We start from the raw sequence: 5,920 nt of genomic DNA, 5'->3' as shown, positions 1-5,920 counted from the left end.
AAATATTTGATATAAAATGGAATGCCAGGTCACAGTAAGTCATTCATTTAGCCAAAATGGTAACTCAAAAAATGTTTAAAGGCAAAAGCCTTTACTCATTGATAGAAGACTCAGCTTTTCAAGCAATGTGTGTCTTTCCCTTCTTTTTCCTGTAATTTGAGGAGAGACAGAAGTATTTTTTATTCTTTAATATTATGTTAAAATCATATTCAAGAAAGAAAGCCAAATTTCTCTCTTGCATTAGTGTACTGTTAATGTCAACTCAAATTTTTAATAAAACCTTAAAGATGAATTCATCCAGTCTTCATCAGTTTGACTATAAGTTGAAATTCTTATAAGCTTCTGATAACATTTTATAAATTTGTATTAAAGCAAAATTAGTACTCTAAGAAAACCCTGTTGTGTTTTTATTCCAATGTTCAATTTATGGAAAAACTGAACAATACTCCTTTAAATTTAGCCAGTGTGTTCACATGGTGTTTCTTTTACAAGATGACTAGTTCACAAACCTTCCACAACTTGCTCAAACCTTTAGCTTCATTCTATTTAAGTCAAAACAATTTTTAACCTTCTGAATGAAGCAAAAATTTACATTCTAATGCCTTATAATGTTTTACTGAAAGCACATTTCACTTTTTCCACAAAGCTTCCATGTAAAACTTTTTTCAGTAGTCTCAATTATATGTTACAATGTTAGCTCTTAGCAATTTTTTTTTTTTTTTTTTTTTTTGGTGAAACACCTGTCAGGTAAGTTATTTTAATTTTGTACTAGGTATGGAGCCTAGGACACCAGACACAAGTGCATATAAAGTCTGACTTTTTCAAGCATAGCCAGGGAGCACGGCTAACTCCACATGTTCTCAGACCTTACCTAGAATCTAGTGACTCCACAGCAGGTAAGTTGAACAAATTTTAAAAGTGAAAAAAAGCAGTTTATTACTTTAAATCATTTTACAAACCTAATATCTGACCTGCCTAATTTAGAGCTAATGTCTTTATTTTACCAATAAACTTTAAAACTGTCTTTATTTCTCAAATATTACTAAAGTCATGTGAAGTAAAAGGTATTAAAGTTTTTATTTTTCTGAAAAAAATAATTTGATTTAAGCATTCATTATTTTAAAGGCAATTAGAGAGGTTTTTTTTATTTATAAACATCACCCACAACACCTAAAAATACACAAAATAGATCCAGTAGTTGTTGCTCTTACTGTCCCCACCTGATGTCCATTTATCACTGTTGCTGACAGTGATAAATGTGTGGAATAGTTGGGGCTGACAAACATTTCACTGTGATATTCTTTTTTAGGTCAAATGAAATTTAAAGAAAATTTTATTGAAACTAAAACAAGCAGTGTTTTCAAATTTTTTCAATAAATGTTACCAAGCTTCCTTCCTTCAACTAAGGAAATGGGCTGGGCATGGTGGCTCACACTTGTAATTCTAGCACTTTGGGAGGCCAAGGTGCGTGGATCACCTGAGGTCAGGAGTTCGAGACCAGCCTGGCCAACATGGTAAAACCCTCTGTCTACTAAAAATTTTAAAATTAGCCTGGTGTGGGGGCTCATGTCTATAATTCCAGCTACTTGGGAGGCTGAGGCAGGAGAATCACTTAAATCTAGGAGGCAGAATTTGCAGCAAGCTGAGATTACAGCACTGTGCTCCAGCCTTGGCAACAAGAGTAAAACTCCATTTCCAATAAATAAATAAATAAATAAATAAATAAACTTGTTTTGGAAAATTTTCTACCTCAACTTTCTTATAATTGACACAATTTGAAAAAAAAAAATCCAGCTTAAAAACAAAAAAAAAAAAAAAAAAAAAAAAAAAAAACAGGCAAAATGAAAGTACTATGGAAAAACAATTTCAAAACTTTGTCTCAGATATTTCATATACTTTCCCATTCCACTCACTGTGGTACTTAAGAGATTAAACTGCACATATATAAGACTATGGCTCCAGCTGGAGTGCAGTGGCATGACCATAGCTCATTGCAGTCTCAAAGTCCTGGGCTCAAGCGATCTTCCCACATCAGCCTCCCAAGCAGCTGGAACAACAGGTCCATGCCACCATGCCCGGCTAATTTATTTTTATTTTTATTACTTCTGTAGAGATGAGGTCTTGTTATGTTGCCCAGGTTAGTCTCAAACTCCTGGCCTCAAACGTTCCTCCCACCTTGGCCTCCCACAGTGCTGGGATTACAGGAATGAGGCACTGGGTCTGGCCAAGATGGGTTTTCATAAAGGCCAACAGCAGAGTTTCTATTCTGAGAGGTACAGCCAGAGGCTTATATGAACCCCCCAACTTCATTAACCTCATTAAATCATATAATTTCCATCATATGGAAACGTACATTTAACAGTGATACCTCAGGACAATAAATAACTGGGAACAATGTAGCCACAACTCTATAGGGAAACTTGTGAATGGCTGAAACCAGGAATGTTGAACCCACACGTGTCCAGGGAGAGCTATTTCCGGGGTGTGTGTGTCATCCATAAACACACCTGGTTCCTGGCAGATGAAGTGCACTGGAGACAGCACCGAAGTTAACCAGGAGAGTGAGTGTCAGCGTTTCCCCTACCTCGGAATAGCATCCCTGTATCTTACAGATAATCCCCCTAAGCAAAGCAATACCTGCTTTGTACGCTATGTGAGGAACAAATATTTTAACAGTTTCACTCATTCTTCAGCAAACATGTTAGTTTTCTTGTTTTCTGTTTTTCTTTCCAACTTTTATCTTAGGTTCGGCGGCACGTGTGCAGGTTTTTTACGTAGGTAAATTGTGTGTGTCTCAGGTTTTGGTGTACAGATTATTTTGTCACCCAGGTAATAAGCACAGTGCCCTATAGGCAGCTTTTTTACCCTCACCCTCCTCCCACTCACAACACTCAAGTAGGCCCAGGTGTCTATTGTTCACTTCTTTGTGTCCATGTGCACTTAATGTTTAGATCCCACTTATAAGTGATAAAGTGGGGCATTTCTTCCACCTCGTCTTCTCCTTCTCCTCCTTCTCCTCCTTCTCCTCCTTCTGCTCCTTCTCCTCCTCCTCCTCCTCCTCCTCCTTCTTCTTCTCCTTCTCCTTCTCCTCCTTCCTCTTCCTCTTCCTCTTCCTCTTCCTCTTCTTCTTTTTCTTCTCTTTCTTCTTCTTCTTCTTTCTTCTTTTGCCCAGGCTGAAGTTCAGTGGTGCATGATCTTGGCTCACTGCAATATCTGCTTCCCAGGTTCAAGCAATTCTCCTGCTTCAGCCTCCCAAGTGGCCGGGATTACAGGCACCTGCCGCTATGCCTGGCTAATTTTGGTATTTTTAGTTGAGACAGGATTCACAATGTTGGCCAGGCTGGTCTCAAACTCCTGACCTTATAGAATCCACCTGACTCAGCCTTCCAAAATTCTGGGATTACAGGTGTGAGCCAGCATGCCTGGCTGGCATTCAGTTTTCTATTGTCGCATTAGTTCACCTAGAATAATGGTGTCCAGCTCCATCCTTGCTGTGAAAGATATGATCGTTTTTATGGCTGTGTAGTATTCCATGGTGCATACGTACCACATTTTCTCTACACAATCCACTACTGATGGGCATTGAAGTTCATTCCATGTCTCAGCAAACATATTTTGAGCCTTCCAATGTGTACTAAGAATTCAGAAGCTCGACTCCCTGTCCTCACTGCACATAACAAGTCCTCCTCCTTGACAGTTACTCTCTAGTTTTATAAGTGCTTTCAAAGAAATAGAGGGCAATTCCTCAAGGATAGAGAGCTCCAACCCTGATAAACAAGGATCTGGCACATACCAAGAGATGATAAATGATTGCCGATTGAACAAACTGTATTTCTGCTTATGATCTACAAACATTTCCTCTCAGTTGACATTAACATGAAAAAGGATTGATACGTAAAAATCAACACTGTGTGGTGATTATCAGGAAACAGAGACCCTTCATACCCACACCCAGAAACATTTGGAGGTACACGTACTGAAACATCACAATATGTATAATTATTATGTACAATTATAATTACGTACAATTATGTAAATTAAAAAAGCATAGAGATAGGGTCTCACTCTTTGCCCAGGCTGGGGTGCAGTGGTGAAATCATAGCTTCAGTAACCTCAAACTCTTGGGCTCAATGGATCCTCCTGCCTCAGCCTCTCAAAGTGTTGGAATTAGAGGCTTACACTACCACGCCTGGCCAAAAACAATAATTTTAAAAAAGAGAAACATTTGAAGGGGAGAAATTAAAATGAAACCACATTATCATGCCATGGCAAGGCTCAACAGTGTTCTGCCTATAAAATTTCTCTTTGTCCGGTGCAGCAGCTCACACCTGTAATTCTAACGCTCTGGAGGGCAAGGTGGGAGGATCCCTTGAGCCAAGGAATTTGAGACCAGCCTGGGCAACACAATCCATTTTATTATTTTATTATCTATTAAAAATAAATACAGGAGCGCACCGAGACGGCCCAGCCATGGGGCCACGCGGGAACAAAGGCGGGTGGAGAGGAGACCCAAGCTATGATGGCTGAGCAGGGCTAACTGCCTCCCTCCGAGCCTGGCCCCTCGCCCAGCAACGAGGGACTGCTCCGAGCCTTCCTGCAGAGCCAGCGCACCCTGTTCCACATCCTGGACGACCAGCGGCTGCTGCACTTGCGCAAGATCGAGTCCCACTGACAGAATGCTGACGCGCGCGAGCTGCTCCGCGGGGTGCTCCAGGGTCTGTGCCAGGTTGCCCCGGCCAGCGGCGACTTGATCTTCAAGCACTGCATGGCCGGCCTGCTCACCTCGCTACTGAGGCTGATGGAGCCCCGGGCCCCAAGCACGCCACGGCACCCCAGGGTACCAGCCGCAGCTGCCGCCTCTGCCGCGGCTGCAGCTCCTGGTGTCGGTGCCCCCCTACTAGCCATGGCCTGTCCTGGAGAGGAAGGCCCTGCCCCTGGGCATGCGTGCTCTCCGGCCAGCCCCAGCAGTGCGGACCCGCAGCCCGGAGCAGCTGTGTCCCCTGACCAGGCGACGCCCTGCCCCGCAGAGCCCTAGTAGCCCCAGAGCGCGGCGCTGGAATGGAGCCAGAGCGCAGAAGCAGGTGCAGTGGCCTGCAGGCCCTGGAGACGGAATCAGGGGTTGCCCGGCAGCCCGGTGCCCGGGGGGAACGTCGGAGGCTCACCATCACCGGCGGCGTGGGCTTCGGCCTGCCGAAGCAGGTGAAGGAGCTGGAGCAGGAGGAGGTGCTGCTGCAGTGTTCAGAGATGATGGCTCAGGGCAGTGACTGGTACCAGCAGCAGCAGCAGGAGTGCTGGAGCGCCAGTGCAGCCTGGGCCAGAGCGGAGGCTGCACGGACTTTGGGGCCACAGGGAGTCCCCGGCCGCTGGGGGGCTACTGCCCGAGGGACACGAAATGTCCCGGGGCCTGGGGGAGCTGCTGGCTGCGGCCTGTGCCAGCCAGGCCCTGCCCACTCTGCCTCTGGGCCCCCCTGCCCTGCCCTGACGTCCACCTCGCCCCGTGCTGGCAGCAGCAGACCATCCTCATGCCAAAGGAGCAGAACCGACTCCTCACCCAGGAGGTGGCCAAGAAGAGGGAGCGCATCACGCAGCTGGAGCAGGAGGAGTCACGCCCATTAAGCAGCTGTTGAGGCCCCGTCCTGAGCCAGCAGGACGAGGGGGGCTCTGGACTCCACCTTCATCTAGCCCCAGGGCCCCCAGGGCCGGCCTGGCACTCAGCCCTGCGACAGCAGGCACCCCGTCGCACTCATCCTCTCTGTCTGGAGACCCCCGGCAGGCCCAGGCGCAGTCCCTGAGTTGGCGCCTTCCTGGCCCCCTTGCCATCGGGCTCCCCAGGCCTGCCCCAGGCTGACCTCGCGCCGAGCCCTGGACTCGGTTTTGGCCCCTGGTGTTGACATGGGCTGGGACTCTCTTGAGTCTGCAT

At 46.0% G+C, this 5,920-nt stretch overlaps 1 pseudogene; it reads left to right on the top strand.

Moving 5' to 3' along the window:
- The first annotated feature begins 4,519 nt into the window (after positions 1-4,519).
- LOC141582014 (suppressor APC domain-containing protein 2 pseudogene) lies at positions 4,520-5,627 on the top strand (annotated as a pseudogene).
- Positions 5,628-5,920: the final 293 nt, after the last annotated feature.

Source organism: Saimiri boliviensis, chromosome 18 (genome assembly GCF_048565385.1).
Source record: "Saimiri boliviensis isolate mSaiBol1 chromosome 18, mSaiBol1.pri, whole genome shotgun sequence".
Taxonomy (NCBI): domain Eukaryota; kingdom Metazoa; phylum Chordata; class Mammalia; order Primates; family Cebidae; genus Saimiri; species Saimiri boliviensis.
The sequence above is the reverse complement of the archived record's forward strand: the minus strand, read 5'-3'. Positions and strand labels throughout refer to the sequence as shown.